Genomic DNA, 26,503 nt, shown 5'->3' with positions numbered 1-26,503 from the left:
ATAAATCCCCCTCTCTCCTTTGCCCCTGTATAGATTCCTCTTCGTCGCTGCCCCATATAGCTCCCCCTCCTTCGTCTCCTCCACCCTCATAAAGATCCCTCGTCCTCTCCAGCGGCCCGTAGAGATACCCCTCCTATCCTCCTCTTCCTCGTACATATCCCTGTACTCTCCTCCTCCTCCTCCTCCTCTTTGTATATATCCCCATCTCCTCCTCCATCTCAATCCCCCCCGCCGTGTGGGGGCTGATGATAGGGGTGGTGGGGGTGTATTAGGGCAAGATCGCTGCGTGGGGATGTATTGGGGCATGAGTGCTGTGTGGGGGCTGATGGGGGGTGGGGGTGTATTAGGGCAGGAGCGCTGTGTGGGGGCTGATGATGGGGGGGTGGGGGTGTATTAGGGCAAGAGCGCTGTGTGGGGGCTAATGATGGGGTTGTGGGGGTGTATTAGGGCAAGATCGCTGCGTGGGGGTGTATTGGGGCATGAGTGCTGTGTGGGGGCTGATGGGGGGGTGGGGGTGTATTAGGGCAGGAGCGCTGTGTGGGGCTGATGGGGGGTGGGGGTGTATTAGGGCAGGAGCGCTGTGTGGGGCTGATGGGGGGTGGTGGTGTATTAGGGCAGGAGCGCTGTGTGGGGGCTGATGATGGGGGTGGGGGTGTATTAGGGCAGGAGCGCTGTGTGGGGGCTGATGATGGGGGTGGGGGTGTATTAGGGCAGGAGCGCTGTGTGGGGGCTGATGATGGGAGTGGTGGTATATGTCGCTCTCCCCGTGTCCCAGCACCACTCCTTACCCACTGAGCCGGTCCCTGCATCGCACCACCGCTCCGTACCCACTGATCCAGTATCGCCATCGCACCACCGCTCCTTGCTCACTGATCCAGTCCACGTGTCCACTGGTCATGGCTGCCGCTCCCGCTCTTGCTCCCCTGAGTCCTGTTCCTGGTCTCAGGAGTCTGACTCTGAGTCTTAGCCTCATGGTTCTGTATAGGACCAGGCCGCGCCCACTTTCCTGGTCTTATGGGCCCAGCACACCTGAAGCAGGAAATGACATAGGGCTGTGCTGGGTATATAAGACTTGCCTTTCCATGTGGGCGGGGCCTGATCAACGTGTCTTGTAGCATAGTCTTATGAGCTAGGTGCTCAGGTCCTCTGGTGCCGTGTCCTGCTGACTTCGTGTCTTTGCTCCCTGGTGCCTGTTTACTTTACTGTCCTAAAGAACTCTGTGACTCTGGTGACCTGCTTATACTTGTCCCTGCCACGCCGGTGCTCCGGCTGCCGTGCACCCTGCCCTCCGGTGGGGTGCAAGGTCCAGTGGATCCACCCCCTGGGCCTACAAGCCTTCCCGGCCCTGACAGTTTGATCAGGCCATGGATCCCGCTGGAGCACAAACATCAGAGCTGGCTGAGGTGCGCCAGGAGCTGGCACAACAGCGTGAAACCCTGAACCGGATGCTGAAATTCCTGGCGTCCGTGGACCATCGGTTATATACGCTGCAGACCGCCGCCTCGTCTGAGTCCATGCAGCAACCAGTCTCCAGGTCCGAACCAGTTTCCTCCACGGCCTCGCAACTGCTCCTCGCTGCTCCGCCTCGCTATGCAGGGGATCCCAAGTCCTGCCGCGGTTTCCTGAACCAGTGCTCCCTGCACTTCCAGTTGCTCCCGCACTTGTTTGCCTCAGACCAGGCCAAGGTGGCGTTCCTGATGTCACACCTGGAAGGCGAAGCCCTGGCCTGGATTAACCCCCTGTGGGAAAATGAGGACCCGATGATCACCGACATCCAGGAGTTCCTGCGAGCCTTCAGGGGCACCTTCGACGAACCCGGACGAACTACCGCAGTGACCTCTACGCTCCTCCGGCTACGCCAAGGGACCCAAACAGTCGGCCAATACGCCATCCAGTTCCGCACGCTCGCTTCGGAGCTGGGCTGGAACAATGAGGCCTTAACAGCGGCCTTTTGGGAGGGTCTCTCGGGTCGTATTAAAGACGAACTAGCCGGCCGTGATGTTCCACGCACCCTGGATGCTTTGATTTCCCTGGCCACCCGGATTGACCTCCGCTTTCAGGAGCGTACCAAAGAAAGAGTCCGGGAGAAGCGACCACCTTGCCATGCCTTGCCCCCGCAGAGACCTACCGCTCCCTCGTCCCTGCCTTTCCGTGACTTATCGCCAGAACCCATGCAAGTGGACCGTCTGACCCAAGCCAAGCAACGCCGTGCAGAACGGCTCGCCCGGGGCCTGTGCTTCTATTGCGGAGACGGTTCACATATGCTCCGTTCTTGCCCGGAGAAACCAAGTAGACCCCAGGTCCAAGGGATGGTGGGAACCGCCATCCTTGCCACCGAAATCCCTTTGGTTCCAGTTAAACAGACTGTCCGGGTGACGACAGAGGGGACCCGGTTTTCAGCTGAGGCCCACATCGATTCCGGGGCAGCAGGCAACTTTATTCACCAGGCCACGGTAGACAAATACCAGGTCCCTGTCACCCCGCTGAAGAAGCCTCTCTGGTTCGCCTCAGTGGACGGAAAACCGCTCTACAAACCTGTCCGGTTTACCACCGAACCCGTGAACCTCCAGGTTGGCGCTTCGCATACCGAGACTATAGCCTTCTATGTCATCCCAAGAATGGCTCCTGAGCTCCTGCTGGGTCTGCCCTGGCTTCAACTCCATGACCCTGTCATTAGTTGGCGCTCTGGCGCTATTTCCCGCTGGGGACCCTTGTGTCATGACCACTGCCTACAGCCTGTTCCTCAGTCCCTGTCACCTGAACCGTTGGAACCACCGACCCCTGAAGAGGTGACGACGCAGTCCAGTGCCGTACCACAACTCCTGTCACTTGTGCCTGTGGTGCCACCGGAACCAGAGGAGACGACGCACTCCAGCGTCGTTCCACCGTCCCTGACCATTGAGACTTTGATGCCACCGGCTACCGAGGATGAGACACTGTCCTGTACCCAGTCCGAGACGCCCGTTCCGGCCGTCCGAGACTCCAGTCCTGTTTCTGACGGTCCTCCCCTTTCCATTGCCTCCCTTGCCGCTGACATGGGTTCCCCGATACGGGACATAGTGGCCATGAAAACAGTCCGGGGTAAGCAGTCCTTCCTGGTCGATTGGGTGGATTGCGGTCCTGAGGCCCGGTCCTGGTTGTCCCGGAAGTATGTTGCTGCCCCTCTTCGGCGCGCCTACATGTCCCGGCCGCGGGGAGGGGGGCTTCAGGGGGAGGGTACTGTCACGCTCCCCGTGTCCCAGCACCACTCCTTACCCACTGAGCCGGTCCCTGCATCGCACCACCGCTCCGTACCCACTGATCCAGTATCGCCATCGCACCACCGCTCCTTGCTCACTGATCCAGTCCACGTGTCCACTGGTCATGGCTGCCGCTCCCGCTCTTGCTCCCCTGAGTCCTGTTCCTGGTCTCAGGAGTCTGACTCTGAGTCTTAGGCGGGCTTTGCACACTACGACATCGCAGGTGCGATGTCGGTGGGGTCAAATCGAAAGTGACGCACATCCGGCGTCACTTGCGATGTCGTAGTGTGTAAATCCTAGATGATACGATGAACGACCGCAAAAGCGTCGTTATCGTATCATCGCTGCAGCCTCTGACATTTCCATAATGCCGGGGGAGCGACAGGTACGATGTAGTTCCTCGTTCCTGCGGCCGCACACATCGCTGTGTATGAAGCCGCAGGAGCGAGGAACTTCACCTACCTGCCTCCCGGCTGCAATGAGAAGGACGGAGGTGGGCGGGATGTTTACATCCTGCTCATCTCCGCCCCTCCACTTCAATTGGCCGCCTGCCGTGTGACGTCACTGTGACGCCGCACGACCCGCCCCCTAAGGAAGGAGGCGGGTCGCCGGCCAGAGGGACGTCGCACGGCAGGTATGTGCGTGTAAAGCTGCCGTAGCGATAATAATCGCTACGGCAGCTTTCACTATATATCGAAAGTGCGACGGGGGCGGGACTATCGCTGCAGCATCGGTAACACATTGTTACCGATGTTGCAACGTGCAAAGCCCGCCTTAGCCTCATGGTTCTGTATAGGACCAGGCTGCGCCCACTCTCCTGGTCTTATGGGCCCAGCACACCTGAAGCAGGAAATGACATAGGGCTGTGCTGGGTATATAAGACTTTCCTTTCCATGTGGGCGGGGCCTGATCAACGTGTCTTGTAGCATAGTCTTATGAGCTAGATGCTCAGGTCCTCTGGTGCCGTGTCCTGCTGACTTCGTGTGTTTGCTCTCTGGTACCTGTGCCTGTTTACTTTACTGTCCTAAAGAACTCTGTGACTCTGGTGACCTGCTTATACTTGTCCCTGCCATGCCGGTGCTCCGGCTGCCGTGTACCCTGCCCTCCGGTGGGGTGCAAGGTCCAGTGGATCCACCCCCTGGGCCTACAAGCCTTCCCGGCCCTGACAGTATATTTTGGGCAGGAGCGCCGTGTGGGGGCTGATGATGGGGGTGGGGGTATATTAGGGCAGGAGCGCCCTGTGGAGGCTGATGATGGGGGATGGTGGTGTATTAGGGCAGGAGCGCCCTGTGGGGGCTGATGATGGGGGTGTATTAGGGCAGGAGCGCTGTGTGGGGGCTGATGATGGGGGTGGTGTATTAGGGCAGGAGACACGTCTCTCACCCATCGGTCTTTACCTTGATACACCTGAAGGGGACGCCTTAGTAAATGATCTTATCTCGTCCATCAACCAGGTGTTGGATCTCTCTCCCCCGCCTCCTCCTGTAGAGGAGTCGGCGTCTCAGCAGGAGAAACGCTGACACGCGTTACCCCTTCCCATCTGAAGTCGTTAAGGGTTGGGCTCACTGTCCCAAAGTGGATCCTCCAGTCTCCAGATTGGCGGCTAGATCCGTGGTGTCGGTTGCAGATGGCTCATCCCTAAAGGATACCATTGACAGACAGAGAGCTCCTGGTGAAGTCCATCTATGAGGCCACGGGCGCGTCTTTTGCCCCGGCCTTTGCAGCCGTGTGGGCACTCCAAGCTATGTCGGCTTGTCTGACTGAGATTAATGCTGTCACACGTAATTCTGCTCCGCAAGTTGCGTCTTTGACCTCTCAGGCGTCAGCTTTTTCGTCCTACGCCATGAACGCCGTCCTGGACTCTGCTAGCCGTACGGCTGTAGCATCCGCTAACTCTGTGGCAGTCCGCAGGGCCATGTGGCTGCGCGAATGGAAGGCAGACTCGGCTTCCAAGAGGTTCTTAACCGGTTTGCCGTTTTCTGGCGACCGTTTGTTTGGCGAACGATTGGATGAGATTATTAAGGAATCCAAAGGAAAGGATTCCTCCTTACCCCAGGCCAAACCTAAGAGACCTCAACAGAGAAAAATTCAATCGAGATTTCGGTCCTTTTGTCCCTCCGCCAAGTCCCAATCCTCTTCGTCCAACAGGCCGGAGAAAGGCCAGAGGAACTCCTATGCGTGGCGATCCAAGTCTCGTCCACAAAAGGCCGCAGGACGCACTGCCTCCAAGACTGCTTCCTCATGATTCTCGGCCTCCCCCGGCCGCATCCTCGGTCGGTGGCAGGCTCTCCCGCTTTGGCGACGCCTGGTGGCCACATGTTCAAGACCGATGGGTGAGAGACATTCTGTCTCATGGTTACAGGATAGAGTTCAGCTCTCGTCCTGCGGCTCGTTTCTTCATAACCTCTCCGCCCCCCGCTCAGGCCGACGCACTTTTTCAGGCAGTGGCCGCTCTAAAGATGGAAGGAGTCGTGATCCCCGTTCCCCTTCAGGAACGTGGTCGCGGATTTTACTCCAACTTGTTCGTGGTGCCAAAAAAGGACGGGTCGACTTCCTGTTCCGGTCCTGGCTGAGGAGGCAGCATAGAGGAGAAGCTCCCGACACCCCTCTGAGAAACCGACGATAAACAGCATACCCGGGCAAGTGAGCGAGCAGAGAGCAGCACGTCTGGTAGCAGGAAGCACACAGCTATGGAGCGGTACTTACTGAGGAGTGCTGGTGGTGGTGAGGGGCCCTGCAGGAGTGGAGATCCTGACTGCCGGCGTGGAGAAGAGGAGACTGTCATGGCACCGACAAGCCTGATGGAGGAGGAGCCAGAGTCCCCAGTGCAAGATGTGGTAATGGAAGGCAGGAGAGGGAGAAGTGAAGGAGATGAGAGCGGGGGGGTCGGGGGAGGATGGAGCAGGAGAGAAATCGCTGCAGGGGATTGCAGAGGGAGAAACACAATGGATAGAGGAAGGGGACATGGAGGAACAAGAAAGAGAGGAGGAGGAGGAGTGCAGCAAGCAAAGAGTGGCCAGAGACGCAGGAGACCGGACTGATCACTTAGACATGCAATATAAGGTGTCTAATCATGATAAATGCCAGCAGAAGCTGCATGTCAGAAACAGTAACATTCCTTCTAAAGCAAACAAGAAACTGCCGGCCACACCATTATCTAAATACTGTAAACAAATGGGGGAGGGTGGAAAATCCCCAGCTCAGAATAAGAGAACTAAGAAACCAGCACCACCTGCAGGCCAAGACAAGCATGCACAAGAGCTCAATGTTGATTATAAAAAATTGGCTGCCGAAGTGACATCACAGCTGTCAAAAGAGATTAAAGTGGCCATTGAAACAGCCATACAAACATCCCTAGCAGCTATGCAAAAGCAGATTAGTGGACATGCATCTAGACTGGCAGAAACAGAGCAGAGAATATCTGACTCAGAGGAGAAAATAATGGCTATGCAAGAGCAAATAGCAGCTCTAGTGAAATCTAACGATTATTTGAGAGATAAAGCGGAAGACTTAGAGAACCGATCGAAGCGAAATAATCTGCGCATTGTGGGGCTGCCAGAATCGGTATCTTTGGGACAGCTGGATAACATATGTGAACAGGAGTTACCTCAGGCCCTGGGCATTAAGGCTAAATTCAGAGTGGAAAGAGCGCACAGAGTGGGACCACTGAGACAACAAGAAGCGAATAGGGGAGAGGATCCAAACCCAAACAAGAAAGCCCCGCTGAGGGCTAGACAAGTGATAGTCAAATATCTTGATTATAAACATAAAGAGGAAATACTGAGGGCCTTTAGAGACAGACAGCGACCATTGCATTACCAAGGCAACAGACTGCTAATTTTCGGCGATTATTCAGCAGAAGTCTCCAGAAAGAGAAAAGAATTCAGCAAAGTATGTTCATTCCTGTATAACAAAAAAGTCAAGTGCCAACTGCTATACCCTGCCACACTGAAAGTCAGAAATCTTAATGGCTCGTTTGCATATTACAAAGACTTTAAAGAAGCAGAGCGTACTCTCATGGCAGAACAAGATAAGAATCGGGCTGATGGACAAAAAAGAGGAAACAATGGAGAAGGGACCAGCAGAGGAGGATCTCCAAGAGGCCCAGGGAAAGACTCGAGAAGCTTTGAGGAGCAATCGCGGGTGGAGAGTAGAGAGGAAAGGAGATTGAGCCCAAAACAACAAAATAATCCTCGCTCGGAACACAGAGACTAACTGTTGGAAATGGTTCATGATAACTGAACTGAACTAGATATTGCTGGTCCTGTTCTCGCACTCTCTCACTCTCTTGATTTCACTCTCTCATGTTCAGTTTTGCTTTCACGCTTGCTATCAGTTTCACTTTCAGTCTTACTCCTAACGTTCAGTCTCACACTCTCACACTCACTCTCAGTCTCACACTTTTTTTTTTTTTTTTTTTTTTCTCCCTCCCTCACATATTCAGTCTCATTTTCAGTTTCACGCTTACTTTCAGTTTCACACTCACTCTCATACTCAGTTTCATTTTCAGTCTCACGCTCACTTTCAGTACCTCACGCGCTCTGTCTCACTCTTTTTCTCTCGCATATTCAGTCTCACGCTTACTTTCAGTTCCACTTCCAGATTCACTTTCATTCTTACTTTCACTCGCCTTTGTCCAGGAACGACTTCCAGGCGTAAATGAAGTGGATCTGTCTGCTCTGAGTGCGGGGATGACCACCAGAAAATAGAGCTAAGTTGGACTTGAAGTCCTTATAGAGTTTTTGTCATACTGTACTATTTTTTCCATTATTTAAGGCTTGTTCATGTGACTCATGTGAATCCGGGGCTAGAACGTATACTCTAAGGGGGGTGACTAGGGAGCTCAACAGTTTGGCTAGGAAAAGGGGAAGTCATCAGCATGGCGAAAAGAGCCAAAAATTTCCCAGAAGGGAAAACGTGTTCTACAGTTACTTGTTTATTGTTATATTTGTTATACATACAAGGTGGGGAAAAGATATATCAAGCCTGGGGGGCAAATTCTATACCTGGTAATAATTGTCTCGTCTCTTGTGAGTTCAGGGCCCACAGGGGAGGAAGTAGTAAGAGCAAAATACAAAGGCAAATATGGTACAAATAACTACATGGAATGTGAAAGGCTTGAGATCTCCTAACAAACGAGCAATGATACTAAGACATCTGAAAAGACTAAAAACAGATATTGCATTATTACAGGAAACGCATTTGAGGAAGGAGGACTTTTTCCGCATGAAGAAATACTGGGTGGGTACTGTATATGGGGCAGAGGCACAAGGTAGGAAAGCGGGTACAATGATTCTAATACATAAACAGCTCAGCCATGAAGTAGTGACACACGAGGCAGACGACCAGGGACGGTGGCAGCATTTAACAATCATTAGTCCAGCGGGTAAATTAAGTATCTATAATGTTTACGGTCCAAACTCCCAACAGAGCATATTTCATGATGGCATAAAGGCCAGCATACTAGCAGATGGGGAGACCAACATCATAGTAGGAGGTGATTTTAACACAGTTCCAGACTCAGCTGAAGACAGGAGGAGGGGGAAGGAGAGGACAGGGGATGTGGACAGAAGGCCGGACCATAGGGATGTGACATTAGAAGACGTGGGTTTGAAGGACATCTGGAGATTAGCTCACCCGCATGATAGAGAATATACACACTTCTCGCATCCTCATGATAGCTGGTCGCGTATTGATCAATTTTGGATTTCTCAAGGCCTAGTTAATCGGGCACAAGAATGTGTGATAGAAAACATGGTGATATCTGATCATAGTCCGTTGAGATTGGGTATCAGAGAGCAGTTCAAGAGAGGTACAGATATCATATGGAGATTTCCATCATTTCTTCTCAGACAAGATAATTTCCACAGGGTATTACGAGAGTGGTGGGGAGAATTCACAGAGGAAAACAAGGAACACAAAGGGAACCCAGTGCTATACTGGGAAACGGCAAAAGCGGTCTTGAGGGGTCGCCTGATTGGATATGCGGCCATGATCAAAAGGAAGACCAATGAGAATTATAATGCCCAGAGTGAAGCAGTGCGGGTAGCATACACAAAGTATTTGGCTAATAGATCTCCCACGACGAAAGACAGATGGTTGGAGGCAAAAAGGGGGTTCGACGAATGGGCAAAAAAAAAGGAACAATTATTTTGGTCGCACAGGGAAGCAGAGCTACATAGATTTGGCAACAAGGCGGGGAGGATGCTGGCAAATTTGGCAAGGGGTAGCAGGAAAATGACAGTGATTTCCAAACTAAAAAGAAAGGGGGGGGAGGTGACCACAGATCCTAAGGAAATTAATAAATTGCTGGGACATTTTTATAGAAAACTATATGGGCCAGGAAACAATGACATGACTGACGAGGCAGAGTGGTTAAGACAAGCGCACTTGCCTAGCGTAACAGAGGAAGATCTGAGTGACCTAAATGCAGATATCACAGTTGAGGAGGTGACTAGAACAATCGGGGAGCTTAACACCAACAAGGCACCAGGCCCCGACGGTTTTAACAGCGAGTTTTATAAGGCTATGAGGGATCTGATCTCGCCAGATTTAACTGCGGTATTTAATGCATTTTTGGAAGGAGAGGAAATTCCTAAAAATTCAAACGTAGCATATATCAAATTACTCCCTAAGGGAACTAAAGACCTGGATGATCCCTCTAGTTATAGACCCATATCACTTATAAACCAGGATTTAAAAATAATATCTAAGATTATGGCTAATAGATTGGCCATGATTCTTCCAAGGATCATTACAGAGCATCAGGTAGGGTTTATTAAAGGGAGAAATGCTGTCACTAATATCTGGAAGACAATACTAGTGGTGGATGCGGTGAGATTGGATCAGATAGAGAGGGGGGCAAGACCCGCTCTAGTTACACTCGACGCAGAAAAAGCGTTTGACAATGTAAATTGGAGCTGGCTGGACAAAGTACTAGAGGCCACAGGGATTGTAGGCAAAATGAGGCTTTACATTAGGAATCTTTACGCTAACTCGGGAGCTAGGGTACACACTCCAGGTTTTTTATCAGACGTGTTCCCTTTGATGAAGGGAACAAGACAAGGCTGCCCGCTATCTCCCCTCCTATTCGACTTGGCCATTGAACCATTGTCAAGAATATTGCAGGGCCCGAATAGTTTTAAAGGGATTAAGGTAAGGGGAACTGAAATAAAGACAGCACTTTTTGCCGATGATGTCATACTATATATGGGGGACCCTAGCGTGGATTTGTCACAGACTCTAGCCCTAATTGAAAAATTTGGATTAGTCTCAGGATTCAAATTGAATAAAAAAAAGTGTGAGATCCTGTTCCTAAAAGGGGGGAATGTAAGGGATGGTTGTATATGTGGCATTCCTATAGCACAGACATCACTTAAATATCTGGGAATTCATATAGGAAGAACGGTGGAATCAATTTACGAGATGAATTATGGCCCACTAATTAGGAAAATTCTAGCACAACTAAAGGGTTGGAAGGGTCTGCCTCTACCACTACTGGCAAGGTGCCACCTGATAAAAATGATGAGCTTTCCTAGACTGTTGTACCCATTCCAGACGATCCCGATATTGCTAAAACTGAGGGACGTAAATAGGCTCAACTCAGCGTATGCGGATTTTATATGGCGGGGAAGGAAACCTAGAATAAAGTTACGAACATTGATGAAGTCAACGGAGGAAGGAGGTCTTAGTTTCCCGGATGTTCGGGGTTATAACCTGGTGTGTATAATGAGACATGTGTTTGATTGGTTGAGAGGAACAAGCAGGCACTCAGACTATGGCATGGAAGCCAAGTATGCATCACCGTGGGATTTGACGTCCATTTTACACTCCCCATTGTCCAGGGCGGATGGGCATATAAGGAACTCAATCTTATTCCGAGACACTATGCTAACATGGAAACTGGTAAGAAAGAAATTGGGACTGTCATGGAAAGTATCTAAGTACTTAAATCCCTGGGCATCTCCGAACTTTCCCATGGGACGGGAAAATAAGCTATTTACTAGATGGAAAGAGAAGGGCGTCGAGAGAATGAAGGATGTCATGAATGTGGAGGAGAGAAGGTGGCTGACAGGACGGGAAGTGCTTGACAAGTATGAACTTAATAGCTCACATATCATCCAGTATGAACAACTGAAGCATGGAGTATTTGTAGATTTGGGGGAGCTTGGAAAGGAATTGAATAAGAGTTTGATTGATGAGCTTATGGAAAGTGATGTAGCAAGTGTAAATGTTTCCAAAATTTACCGAACATTTCGGGGAATGCTTATATCTGGGGAGGATAGCCGTACTCTAACAGCGTGGGGGAAACAATTGAAAGGGCAGGAAGTTGTAGGGGATATATTGAAGGGATGGGTACAGATGCGGAAACATGTTACCAATGAGAGATGGAGAGACACCCAATTTAGAATTTTACACAGGGCTATTATGGGCTTCAACATTCCGGGAAGAGATATGCGGTGTCCTAAATGTCAAAGAGAAAAAACAGATATGCTACATGGACTATGGGAGTGTAAGGAAATTCACAGGTTCTGGAATCAAGTTAGATTATTTGTCCAGGCAACATGGGGAATTTATGGAAATCTAGAGCTAATGGGGTGGATTTTCCATTCCTTTGAGGAAGGAGTAAGAGGGGGATCGGACATGCCGGGAAAGAAGAAATATACAATAGTACATGACATAGCCATGATAGCCAAACGGTCCATATTAAAGCATTGGATACAAAGGGAGGGACCATCCATAAAAGAGGTCATCGGGGAATTACATAATTTATTGAGGCTGGAGAAAGTGGAAGCGGAAACGGACAAAGACAGGTTGACACCCAAGTTCTTTGGGAAATGGAGAAATTTCATTGAAAGTCAATTTACTCAGGGAGAAATAAATAATCTGATGACACCTTTTATACAATCGGAATGGTACCTTCTGAATGATATCCAGGACAAACTGGGTAAATTGAAAATCACGGAGGTGTGGGTTCCGGAGGAAAGGGAGACGAGACGCTAAGGTAGCCACAAGACGTGCCAGAAAATTTTGAAGCATTCGGGGTTGGCTTAGGGGCTTAATGACTCTAATTGACTTGTATCGCGTCTGTTATTTCTTAGTACTTTTGCCTTGGTTTAATAGAGACCATATCAATCAGATAATCAGTTTAAAATATCAAGTTGGGGCATTGCACCCTATTATGTCACATATTGTCAGACAAATGTTTTTCCTTGCGTAACCTTGAATATCTTGTTATGTTTATAAAAAATTGGAAAATTAATAAAAAGTTTTGGAAAAAAAAAGGACGGGTCATTCCGTCCCGTTCTGGACTTTAAGCTACTCAACAGACATGTGAGAACCAGACGGTTCCGCATGGAATCTCTCCGCTCGGTCATCGCCTCGATGTCACAAGGAGACTTCCTAGCATCCATCGACATCAAGGATGCTTATCTCCATGTACCGATCGCACCCGAGCATCAACGTTTCCTGCGTTTCGCCATCGGGGACGAACACCTCCAGTTCGTGGCATTGCCTTTCGGCTTGGCGACAGCCCCACGGGTTTTCACAAAAGTCATGGCATCCGTTGTGGTGGTCCTGCATTCTCAGGGCCACTCGGTGATTCCCTACCTGGACGATCTCCTAGTCAGGGCCCCGTCTCGGGTGGCGTGTCAACAAAGTCTATCTGTCGCTCTGGCGACTCTCCAGCGGTTCGGGTGGATCATCAACTTCCCGAAATCCACGTTGACACCGACCCAATCACTGACGTACCTTGGGATGGAGTTTCATACCCAGCAAGCGTTAGTCAAGCATCCGAGCGACAAACAGCTTTCTTTGCAGGCAGGGGTGCAATCCCTTCTTCGGAGTCAGTCACACCCCTTAAGGCGCCTCATGCACTTCCTGGGGAAGATGGTGGCAGCTATAGAGGCAGTCCCGTTCGCGCAATTCCATCTTCGGCCACTCCATGGGACATTCTCCGCAAATGGGACAAGAGTACGGCTTCCCTCGACAGGAACGTCTCTCTTTCCCTTGCAACCAAGACGTCACTTCAGTGGTGGCTCCTTCCCAATTCTCTGTCGCAGGGAAAATCCTTCCTACCCCCAACCTGGGCTGTGGTCACCACGGACGCGAGCCTGTCAGGTTGGGGAGCGGTTTTTCTCCACCACAGTATGCATCAACAAGAGAAAAGAATGTGCGAAAAAAGTGGGATCACCACAATGAATAAATATACAAAAATATCTTTATTATAGAAATAGGCACAAATACCAACAACCGATTAAAATCAATTAAAAAAGCAAAACAGCTTATGGGAAACACACATACTAAGAGTGCCAATGGTCTGACACCCAAAGAATACCTCACACCCTCAGAGAGCCCCAACCCCACAAACATATAATAATGCAATGATTCAAGACACAGTGTCCATAAACTGGGACCACCAAAAGAGCAGATGGAAAATGCAAAATCAATCAGACAGATCAGAGTCCCAGTAGATGCCGTGGTGAGTTGGCAATGCAGCAATATCGCCACCAATAAGCATGATTTAAAGCAAAAATAGCCCATACAATACCACCTACGGATGGACACACAACGGGGTGCAGGCAAGGGGTGGAGGGGTGAGGTATGAGCCCCACGCGTATCGCTACAAACAAGGTGTAGCTTCCTCAGGGGAAATTCCCCTGAGGAAGCTACACCTTGTTTGTAGCGATACGCGTGGGGCTCATACCTCACCCCTCCACCCCTTGCCTGCACCCCGTTGTGTGTCCATCCGTAGGTGGTATTGTATGGGCTATTTTTGCTTTAAATCATGCTTATTGGTGGCGATATTGCTGCATTGCCAACTCACCACGGCATCTACTGGGACTCTGATCTGTCTGATTGATTTTGCATTTTCCATCTGCTCTTTTGGTGGTCCCAGTTTATGGACACTGTGTCTTGAATCATTGCATTATTATATGTTTGTGGGGTTGGGGCTCTCTGAGGGTGTGAGGTATTCTTTGGGTGTCAGACCATTGGCACTCTTAGTATGTGTGTTTCCCATAAGCTGTTTTGCTTTTTTAATTGATTTTAATCGGTTGTTGGTATTTGTGCCTATTTCTATAATAAAGATATTTTTGTATATTTATTCATTGTGGTGATCCCACTTTTTTCGCACATTCTTTTCTCTTGTTGATGCATACTAGTTCCTTAATGTGCTAAGTGGCTTTGATCCCTTCATATTGTTCATTAATCTGTTTTGGTGCCCTCCCCTCCCACTGTTGTACACAGTTTTAGCTGTGAAGGTCTTTCTCCTTTTCTCCACCACAGGGCTCAGGGAACCTGGACTCCGATAGAGTCATCCCTTCAGATCAATATTCTGGAGATAAGGGCAGTGTATCTAGCCCTATTGGCTTTTCATCGGTGGCTGGAGGGCAGGCAGATCCGTATCCAGTCGGACAACGCCACTGCCGTCGCATACATCAACCACCAAGGCGGCACTCGCAGTCGTCAAGCCTTCCAGGAAGTCCGGCGGATTCTGCAGTGGGTGGAAGCCACAGCCTCCACCATCTCCGCAGTTCACATCCCGGGCGTAGAAAACTGGGAAGCAGATTTTCTCAGTCGTCAGGGCATGGACGCGGGGGAATGGTCTCTACACCCAGACGTGTTTTGGGAGATCTGTCGCCGCTGTGGCACGCCGGACGTCGATCTCATGACGTCACGGCACAACAACAAAGTCCCGGTATTCATGGCACGGTCTCAGGATTACAGAGCTCTGGCGGCGGACGCGTTAGTTCAGGATTGGTCGCAGTTTCGACTGCCTTATGTGTTTCCTCCTCTGGCGATGCTGCCCAGAGTACTACGCAAGATCAGGTCCGACTGCCGTCGCGCCATTCTCGTCGCTCCAGACTGGCCGAGGCAGTCGTGGTACCCGGATCTGTGGCATCTCACGGTGGGTCAACCGTGGGCGCTTCCAGACCGCCCAGACTTGCTGTCACAAGGCCCGTTTTTCCATCTGAATTCTGTGGCCCTCAACCTGACTGTGTGGTCATTGAGTCCTGGCTCCTAGCGTCTTCAGGGTTATCTCAGGATGTCATTGCCACCATGAGACAGGCCAGGAAGCCTACGTCCGCCAAGATCTATTATAGGTCTTGGCAAATCTTCCTATCCTGGTGCGCTACTAACGGTCTTCCTCCATGGCCGTTTGCCTTACCCACTTTTCTTTCATTCCTTCAATCCGGAATGGACAAGGGTTTGTCACTCGGCTCTCTCAAGGGCCAAGTATCGGCGCTCTCCGTGTTTTTTCAAAAGCGTCTAGCCAGGCTTCCGCAGGTTCGCACGTTCCTGCAGGGAGTTTGCCACATAGTCCCACCTTACAAGCGTCCGCTGGAACCCTGGGATCTTAACAGGGTGCTAACGGCTCTTCAGAAACCACCTTTCGAGCCGCTGCGGGATGTCGCTCTATCACGTCTTTCGCAGAAGGTGGCCTTCCTAGTGGCAGTCACATCACTTCGGAGAGTGTCTGAGCTAGCAGCGCTGTCATGCAAAGCCCCCTTCCTGGTGTTTCACCAGGATAAGGTGGTCCTGCGTCCGGTCCCGGAATTTCTCCCTAAGGTGGTATCTCCTTTTCATCTCAATCAGGATCTCTCCTTACCTTCATTTTGCCCTAATCCAATTCACCAGTGTGAAAAGGATTTGCACTCTTTGGATCTAGTGAGAGCACTCCGGCTCTACGTGTCTCGCACGGCGCCCCTTCGTCGTTCAGATGCGCTCTTTGTCCTTGTCGCTGGCCAGCGTAAGGGTTCGCAGGCTTCCAAGTCAACCTTGGCTCGGTGGATCAAGGAACCGATTCTCGAAGCCTACTGTTCTGCTGGGCTTCCGCTTCCTTCAGGGCTGAAAGCCCATTCTACCAGAGCCGTGGGTGCGTCCTGGGCTTTGCGGCATCGGGCTACGGCTCAGCAGGTGTGTCAGGCAGCTACGTGGTCTAGTCTGCACACTTTCACGATACACTATCAAGTGCATACCTATGCTTCGGCAGACGCCAGTCTAGGTAGGCGAGTCCTTCAGGCGGCGGTTGCCCACCTGTAAGAGGGGGCCGTTTTTTTCGGCTCTTTTTTATTGAGGTATTCTTTTACCCACCCAGGGACTGCTCTTGGACGTCCCAATTGTCTGGGTCTCCCAATGGAGCGACAAAGAAGAAGGGAATTTTGTTTACTTACGGTAAATTCCTTTTCTTCTAGCTCCTATTGGGAGACCCAGCACCCGCCCCTGTACCCTTCGGGCTGGTTGTTCTTTTGTGTACACATGTTGTTCATGTTGAATTGTTCTTTTGGTTCATGGTTTTCAGTTCTCCGAACATCCTTCGGATTGCATTTACCCTAGACCAATTTATAAGTTTTCTCCTTCCTGCTTTTGCACCAAAACTGAGGAGCCCGTGATCCACGGGAGGGTGTATAGGCAGAGGGGAGGGGTTACACTTTTTTAAAAGTGTAATACTTTGTGTGGCTTCCGGAGGCAGAAGCTATACACCGGACGGACACACGTGACCAGAGGCGGCCTGTCAGAAGCTTTTCAGCAGACTCTATCTGGCTTCTGGTGTAAAGATGGTGTGGTGTTTGGGGATCAGGATATCCCGGGGGTCGGCTCCTGCGGGGAAGCTAAAGGGGTCCCTGCTCTGCGGGGTGGCTCGGCTGATGGGACTAATGGCTTTTTTTTTTTCGTTCCAGTTTGCGGCGCAATGACTACACGGTTCAGGTGAATGTTAACGACTACCTTGACATTTACTGCCCACATTATAACGATACGATGGCAGATCACCGGATGGAGCAGTATATCCTGTACATGGTGAATTATGAGGGCTACCACTCCTGCAACACCAGCCATGGCTTCAAGCGCTGGGAATGTAACCGGCCGCACTCCCCACACAGCCCCATCAAGTTCTCGGAGAAGTTTCAGCGGTACAGCGCCTTTTCTCTGGGGTACGAGTTCCACGCGGGACACAACTACTACTACATCTGTAGTATCTACAACTGAGAAGTGATCATTGGCGCTGCTCAAATAAACCCTATTTTCCTCTATTGTTCTCTGTCCGGTGGATGGACATCCCCGGTCCCCTTACAGGATCCCTCCTGCTGATACTCAGTTGAACCCTTCAGTTGTTCCTCCTGGTATTTTAGTCTTAATTTTTACATTGCACCCATTCTTATTGTTTTTTTTTCTTTTTCCAGCAACACCAACCCACAACCACCGGCACTCGTGCCTGAAGATGAAAGTGTCCGTGTGCAGCGCAACCAGTAAGTGTTTAAAACCTGGGACCTGGGGGGATGGTGATTGCTTACTGTTGTCAGGACTACGTCAGGCGCGTGGTAATGGTGTAGTCCTTCCCCCGCAGCGGCTCATTCTGGAGAGAAGCACGCTCCCACCCTGCCCCAATTCATGATAGGACCAGAGGTGAAGATTGAAGACCTAGGTGATTCTGCTCACCAGGGCTGTGGAGTTGGAGTCGTGGAGTCGGAGCTAATTTTGATGGAGTCGGAGCCGGAGTCGGAGCTAATTTTGATGGAGCCGAAGTCGCAGCTCATTTTGATGGAGTCGGAGTCGGTATAAAATGAACCGGCTCCGACTCCTAGAATATATAATAAATTGGGCACAGTAATGCAATGCAGAATGTGTTGAATATTTTTTCATAGGAATTTGGGAAAGTTATGAAATGTCCTATAAATGGCTGTTCTGTTCCTGATCTAAGGCTACATTCACACACAGCGTTTTTGCTGCGTTTTTTGAGGATACATTTGTCAGCTGCAAAAGCAGATCAGCTTTTTAAAAAACTGCATCACCTGAAAGGTTTTTGAGGATCCTCACAAAACGCTGTGTCTGAATGTCCTATCTTGTCACCCATTGCCTTTGCTGGGATGCCCAGAGTCACTGCATTTCACTCAATTATTTTGCCATCAATATTCGATGTTTGTAAAGAAGAAATAAATTGTTAGCAAGACACTGGCAGTAACAGATAGTAAAGCTCATCACAGCAGCCAGCTTCTCCAGGCCTTAGTGGAAAAAGTTCTGCAAGATTACCAACTCAAAAAAGAACAGGTTCTTGCTATTGTAAAGGACAATGGTTCAAACTTGATAAGTACAATTAAACTGATGAATGAGAGTAATGAACAACAGCTAGAAGAAAATTTAGGATTTAGTATGTGTGAGATGGAGCCACAGCGCTGCTCATGTAACGGAGGAACAAACAGATATTACAACAGAAGAACAGCAAAATGATACTTTAGGATTAGATGATCTTGTTGAAGCTGCTTCAAAACACTTTCTTATTCATCACATGCGCTGTGTTGTGCACACGCTGCAGCTGGCAATGAAAGAGTCTGCAAGACCGGGACCCCGGTTTCACACATCCGGCTTTTCACCGGTTTGGCGGATGCGGCGCACTCCAGTACAGTGTATACAGTACAGTGGCAGCGCGACAAACGCCGGTCACATGCTGTCATGTGACCCGGAAGTTGTGGTGTTGCCACTGTACTGTATCGTACTATACTGGCGTGCGCCGCATCCGCCAAACTGGTGAAAAGCCGGATGTGTGAAACTGGGCGGACATGCTGGAAATCTAATTGGAAAAGTGAGGAAGTTGGTTATTGCCGGCAGAACCCCTAAAATTGATTCCATCTTGAAGAAATGTGCTGGGAAAGGGGCAATTGTTGATCAAGCCACTCGGTGAGGCAGCACTTATTTAATGACTGAGCGATTGCTTGAACTAAAATCATTTCTTATAGATATGGTAAACCCTCAAGTAACCTTAAATGAAGGTCATTGGACACAGGTGGCTAAATTGAAGGAATTGCTTAATCACCCATTTACCGTGACTAAAAAATTACAAGCTGAGGATTGAACTCCTGGCATTTTCATATGGGAGTGGAAGAACTTGCTATTTTGCCTGTCCCAAAGAGGAGGTTTAATCGCAGATGGCATTTCTGCTTCAATGAAACGGAGAGATACACAGCTATTGGAAAATAAAATTCTTCTGACAGCTGTTTATGTGGACCCAAGTCTTCGTATACTGCTTGATGATCAACAGCTTACTAAAGGAAAAGAAGCTTTGAGTGAGGTAGCAGTTAGGATGAGCGGCTACAGGACTGCCAGGTGCAAGAGGACTTGGGTCCTGACAGTGCTACTGCTGCCATATCTTCATCCTCATCATAGTATCATAGTATCATAGTTTTTAAGGTTGAAGGGAGACTCTAAGTCCATCTAGTTCAACCTGTAGCCTAACATGTTGATCCAGAGGAAGACAAAAAAACCCCAATGTGGCAAACAAGTTCCAATGGGGAAAAAATTTCCTTCCTGACTCCACATCCGGCAATCAGACTAGTTCCCTGGATCAATACCCTGTCATAAAATCTAATATACATAACTGGTAATATTAAATTTTTCAAGAAAGGCGTCCAGGCTCTGCTTAAATGTTAGTAGTGAATCACTCATTACAACATCATGCGGCAGAGAGTTCCACAGTCTCACTGCTCGTACAGTAAAGAATCCTCGTCTGTGAATATGATTAAACCTTCTTTCCTCAAGACGTAGCGGATGCCCCCGTGTTCCAGTCGCAGGCCTAGGTGTAAAAAGATCTTTGGAAAGGTCTCTACTGTCCCCTCATATATTTATACATTGTGATTAGATCCCCCCTAAGCCTTCGTTTTTCCAAACTAAATAACCCCAAGTTTAATAACCTGTCTTGGTATTGCAGCCCACCCATTCCTCTAATAATCTTGGTCGCTCTTCTCTGCACCCTCTCCAGTTCAGCTATGTCCTTCTTATATATCGGTGACCAGAATTGTACACAGTATTCTAAGTGCGGTCGCACTAGTGACTTGTAGAGGTAGAACTATATTTTTTTTCATGAACACGTATACCTCTTTTAATACATCCCATTATTTTATTAGCCCTGGCAGCAGCTGCCTGACACTGTCCACTAAAGTGAAGTTTACCATCCACCCATACACCCAAGTCTTTTTCTGTGTCTGTTTTACCCAGTGTTCTACAATTAAGTACATAATCATAAATGTTATTTCCTCTACCCAAGTGCATGACCTTACATTTATCTACATTAAACTTCAATTGCCACTTCTCAGCCCAATCCTCCAATTTACATAAATCTCCCTGTAATATAAAATTATCCTCCTCTGTATTGATTACCCTGCAGAGTTTAGTATCATCTGCAAATATTGAAATTCTACTCCGCATGCCCCCAACAAGGTAATTTATAAATATGTTGAAAAGAAGCGGGCCCAATACTGACCCCTGTGGTACCCCACTATGAACTGAGACCCAGTCCAAGTACGTACCATTAATAACCACCCTTTGTTTCCTATCACTGAGCCAGTTTTTAACCCAGTTACACATATTTTCCCCTATCCCCATTATTCTCATTCTCATTTTATGTACCAACCTTTTGTGTGGCACCGTATCAAAAGCTTTTGAAAAGTCCATATACACAACATCCACTGCATTTCCCTGGTCCAGGCTTGAACTTACCTCTTCATAGAAGCTGATCAAATTAGTTTGACAGGATCGATCCCTCATAAACCCATGTTGATACTCTGTCATAAGGTTATTTTTCTTGAGATACTCCAGTATAGCATCTCTCAACAAACCCTCAAGGATTTTACCAACCGTAGAGGCTAAACTTACCGGCCTATAATTTCCCGGCTCAGTTTTTGTCCCCTTTTTGAATATTGGCACCACATTTGCTATGCGCCAGTCCTGCGGTACCGACCCTGTTATTAAGGAATCTGAGAAGATGAGGAGTTTAACTTTGAGAAGTATTTGGATGACATGAAGCAGCAAAGTGTTGCCGGAAGGAAAAAGATTTCCCTCCGTCTCCTATAGCAGCAGATTGGCCAGATTTCAGTAAAATGTTTCACTTGCTCTCAAAGAAATAGAAAAATTCAACTGTTCATCAAAACTGACTGTGCATGAGGCAATTCCTTTATACCCGGAAATTGTTAGAGATGTTGCCCATGTGGTTATTGCTTTGCCTCCAACCCAAGTTACTGTAGAGAGGATGTTCTCTAGCCTTAATATTAGGTCAGATCAGGTCATCTGTGAAGGAGGATCTGATGGAGGCAATTCTATGTCTTACAACAAATTCATAGACTACACAAATGTTATTTACTATGTTTTTGTTGAAAACTGTTTTTTGCCACCTACATAGTGTTATATATATATATATATATATATATAGATATATATATAGATAATGCACTATGTAAGTGGCAGAAAACATTTTTCATCAAAAACATACTAAATATTTAGCATAATGCTCATATTTAAGTGAAAAATATATTGTAGTATAATGTGAACATCAGACATTTAATCATTTTTATGATACAATAATCAAGATATTTAGATAGAACATAAAATATATTTATTGTAATACAACTTTAGAACACAAACTAATAAATTGTAAATATGTAATATATATAATATATAATTATACAGTGTGTGTGTATATATATTACACAAGATATATATGTAGTCTACTGTATATTACATATTGTATTACATATTTACAATTTATTAGTTTTTTGTGTTCTAAAGTTGTATCCAATAAATATATTTTATGTTCTATTAAAATATCTTGATTATTGTATCATAAAAATTAAATGTCTGATGATCACATACACATGTTGATGTCCTACAATAAATTTTTCACCTAACTATAAGCAATATATGTAGGAGTCGGAGTGGTGGAGTCTGAGTCGGTGCAAGGGAAATTGAAGAGTCTGAGTCGAAGGTTTAGCTTACCGACTGCACAGCCCTGCTGCTCACTCGTGGTGCGCTGTCTCCCCCTGCAGGATGGTCGACTCATAGCAGTTTCTCACACTTCCTCACATGCTGGTGTCCGGATCATATTCTACAGGAGGTGCCCATAGATGCAGATCGGTAGTTGATGACCCGCAGAGTGGTCTCGTGCCTCATCCATGACAGGCCATCACACCCATCAAATATGGTAGTCTGCAGGCACCTGCTACTTGTGCCCGATGTCGTCCCGAAAGATTCGGAAATTGCAGCCAAGTGTTTGACTGGATTAGTGATTGAGCTCTGACTACCCGGGACTAAGACACCAGCTTCATTGCTGCTGTTGGAATGTAGATTGGATTGTTCCTGGCCGGCCAGATAATCACATGAGCTGCTTCCCTTCATCGTGTTTAGCTGTTATTGCCGCCCGCACGACGGTGTCACAGGGCGACTCTGAGCTTAATGTTTTTGGGCTCCCGAAGACACTGCTGCTCCTGTCATAAATATAAACCTCCTTGGGTGTTGTGTAAGTAAACCCTTGTCTAATGTGCATCTTGTAGGCGGCCGCCATGTATATTGTGACCTACATACTGGACGGTCACCTCCATCTGCTGTCTCCTCTTGGCTTAAATGTACTTTTGTGTTCAAGGGACATGTTGTTCAGTCTCGCTAGTCCCCTCTGGTGTTTAAGTCCTCTGCAGACATCACATGGACGATCCCACTCGTCTACCTTCACTCTCCACCTTCCTACATCAATCACCTTTTTCACGCTCTACATCCCCTGACTGACTCGGCCCATGCCCTCCGCCTACCTCTGACTATGACCTCGACCCCTACCCTCCACCCATATCTCCTCGGACTGCAACCGGGGCCCTTGCCCTTTGCCCGCATCTTGGACTGGGACTCTGGCCCTTGCCCTTTGCCCGCATCTTGGACTGATACTCTGGTCCGTACCCTCTGGCCGCCTCTTGGACTGGGACTCTGGTCCGTGCCCTCTGCCCGCCTCTTGGACTGGGACTCTGGTCCGTGCCCTCTGCCCGCCTCTTGGACTGGGACTCTGGTCCGTGCCCTCTGCCCGCCTCTTGGACTGCCACTTGAGCCCATTTCTGCTTTACTGTTGGACACCAGATCTTGCTTTCCTCCATTCACCTTTTCCCTCCTGTATTTCAGGTAACTTTAATCCAGAGATCCCCAAGTTGGAGAAGAGCATTAGTGGGACGAGCCCGTAGCGAGAACACTTACATTTGACGGTGGCCGTCTCTCTGCTCCTAATGACTCTCTTGGCGTCTTAGTTTTCTTGTTTCAGGCTGAACACCTCGGAGAAATGAATGCAATCTCCACATTCAGAACTCTGTAAGGACTGTGCAGGTTGGGGAGCGGCTGATGGGAGGAGGAGCAGCGTCCTTAGGCTATGTGCGCACACTGCGTCTTTTTGACGCTGCGTTTTTGTGCGTTTTTGGCCGCTAAAAACGCACAAAAACGCTGCGTTTTGCTGCGTTTTTGATCTCTGCGTTTTGCTGCGTTTTTTTATCAGTGAACAAAAAAAAAAGGTCTGATGTCATTTCCTTCTTCAATGTGTTCTTCATTCTCCACTAGTGTATGCAGAAGAGCAGACAGCTGCAGAACTACAAGGCTCAGCATGCTCCATCCAGGACTGAATGCTTGAGGGATTGAGGGAGAGTCAGGGGGAGCAGACCTACAAGGCTCAGCATCCTCCATCCAATAGTGTATGCAGGAGAGCAGACAGCAGCTGTCGAACTACAAGGCTCAGCATCCTCCTTCCAGGACTGTATGCAGGATTTCTTTGCCCCCCCAAACAAAAAAAATGACGTGGGCTTCGCCATATTTTTGTATGCTAGCCGGGTACAGCAGGCAGGTACGGGCTGCCCCCAACCCCCAGCTGCCTATTTGTACCTGGCTGGGAACCAAAAATATAGGGAAGCCCTTTTTTTTAAATTATTTCATGAATTTCATGAAATAATTTTAAAAAAAAATGACGTGAGCTTCGTCCAATTTTTGAGTCCAGCCGGGTACAACTAGGCAGCTGGGGATTGGAATCCACAGTGCAGGGTGCCCATGCTTTCTGGGCACCCCCGCTGTGAATTGCAGTCCCGCAGCCACCCCATAAAATGGCGCTTTCATAGAAGCGCCATCTTCTGGCGCTGTATCCAACTCTTCCAGCTGCCCTGAAGCCGGGTGGCTAGCTAGGTAATAATGGAGTTAGGGCTAGCTGTATATTATCAGCTAGCCCTAAGCCCGAAATTCATGGTGTCACGCCAGTATTAGACATGGCCACCATGAATTTCTAGTAAAGATAAAAAAAAACCACAACACAGAAAAATATTTTTATTTGAAATAAAACACAACACAATTAGTGACTCCATCTTTATTGAAATAAAGAACCCCCCTCCGCAGTAATCCTGGGACAGGGTCCCGCGCCGTCCAATCCGGATCCAATATCATCTGATCGGTTTGCTGGAAGGCAAAGCGATCAGATGATGTGTCAGGATCAAGTGCCTGAATCACATCACACATCAGCTGATTCTATAAAAGCCGATTATACAATCAGCTGATGCATCGGTGCAAAAAAAAATAATACTCACTTATGTCCTGATTACCGGCAGCTCCTGCAGTGATGGGGCGGGAGTCTGATCCCGTCCGATCGCTGCAGCAGCTGCCGGTAATCAGGGATGAAGTCTCCTGACGCATCCGCTGATACCGGCCGGGCGCCCGCGTCACCGCGATACTTACGATCAGCTGATGCGTCAGGTGACTGCATCAGGTGATCCATCGCCAGGTCCTGCATCCATCGGAGGTTTCCCGGCCGTCTGCACACAGCCGGAGCGGGGCTGGCGATACCGTGAGAGGAGCTGGGAGCGGGCATGGCACCGGGAAGCTGCAATCAGGTGAGTATAACTTTTTTTTTTTTTTTCTACTTTTAACTTTTGTTTTCGCAGCCGCTTCCACCTCCTGCCCGAACATGGCGCCGCACGGCAGCATACATGCACAGGACGGGACGTGGAAGTGGCGGTGACGGTACCGAGAGGATTCACGCTTCTGCATTTACTGACAGAAGGAATCCTCTTCCTGTACATGTCACTTTACTACCCACCTCCTGCGTTTATAGCTGCGTTTTTGGTCTTAGAAACGCACCAAAACGCAGCTATTTGCGTTTCTCATTGCGTCTTTCAACATCCCATTGAACTCAATGGATGAAAAGCGCAGTGAAAAACGCGGGAATAAATGACATGCTGCGTTTTTGTGGCACCACAAAAACGCAGCTGAAAAAAAACAGATGTGTGCGGACAGCAAAAATGAAAACTCATAGACTTTGCTGGGGAAGCCAAGTCATGCAGTTTTCTGAGCAAAAACGCACCCGAAAAACGCGCAAAAACGCCGCGAAAAACGCACTGTGCGCACATAACCTTAATCTCATTTATTTTTATTTTTTTTTTAACAAAAATCTTTTTTTTTTTATTAAGGGTACTTTCACACTTGCGTTTATTTCCTTCCGTTACAATCCGCCCTTTTGGAAAACAGCGGAATCCGTTAACGGATTCCGCTGTTTCCCATAGACTTGTATAGGTGACGGATTGTACCAAAAGGACCTGCGTTGCTTCCGCTGGGCGACGCTCCGTTGCTTCCGCCCAGCGGGAGGAACGCAGCATGTAACTTTGTTTTGAGCAGCGGAATCCTCTGGATTTCACTGCGCATGCTCTTTTTTTTTTTTTTAAATCAAACTTTATTTTGGCTCGCGGTGGCCGAACGTTCAGCTGAGCGCCCGGCCATCGGCAAGCGACAGCGCTCAGCTGAGCGACCGGCCGCCAGCATGCCCGGCCGCCGGCAAGTCACAGCGCTCAGCTGAGCGCCCGCCCGCCGGCATGCCCGGGCGCCGGCAAGTGACAGTGCTCAGCTGAGCGCCCGCCCGCCGGCATGCCCGGGCGCCGGCAAGTGACAGCGCTCAGCTGATCACCCGGCGGTCGGCTGCAGGGAGCGATCAGCTGATCACCCGGCGGCAGGCTACTGGGAGCGATCAGCTGATCACCCGGCGGCCGGCAAGTGACAGCGCTCAGCTGATCACCGGCGGTCGGCTGCAGGGAGCGATCAGCTGATCACCCGGCGGCCGGCTACTGGGAGCGATCAGCTGATCACCCGGCGGCCGGCTGCAGATCAGCTGATCGTTCACAATAGTCTGCCGCTGGTAAAACTGTAAAAAAAAAAAAAAATCAAAACGGATTGCGTTGTTTTGCAGCATCCGTTGCATCCGCTGTGCCACTATATGCAACACATCCGTTGCATCCGTTACACAATGCAATGCAACGGATACCGTTCAACGCAAGTGTGAAACTAGCCTTAGACTGAACCTGCGGCACTAAAATCACAACCCTGACACTAGTGGACACTATCGAGGTCTTGTGATTTCTTGAATAATATCATTGAGCAGACAGGACCAAGGAGCTGCTGCCTAGAGCTTGTGATCCACAGGGCCCTGCTCTGCCCCGGCCCAC

General features: G+C 49.0%; 1 pseudogene; it reads left to right on the top strand.

The window, feature by feature from the left end:
* Positions 1 to 23,287, top strand: part of LOC142257692 (ephrin-A3-like) — a 121,027-nt pseudogene extending 97,740 nt beyond the window's left edge.
* The last annotated feature ends 3,216 nt before the right edge of the window (positions 23,288 to 26,503 follow it).

This window comes from Anomaloglossus baeobatrachus, chromosome 12 (genome assembly GCF_048569485.1).
Source record: "Anomaloglossus baeobatrachus isolate aAnoBae1 chromosome 12, aAnoBae1.hap1, whole genome shotgun sequence".
NCBI classification, from domain to species: domain Eukaryota; kingdom Metazoa; phylum Chordata; class Amphibia; order Anura; family Aromobatidae; genus Anomaloglossus; species Anomaloglossus baeobatrachus.
Note: the sequence above shows the minus strand (reverse complement) of the source record. Positions and strands in the feature narration are given on the sequence as shown.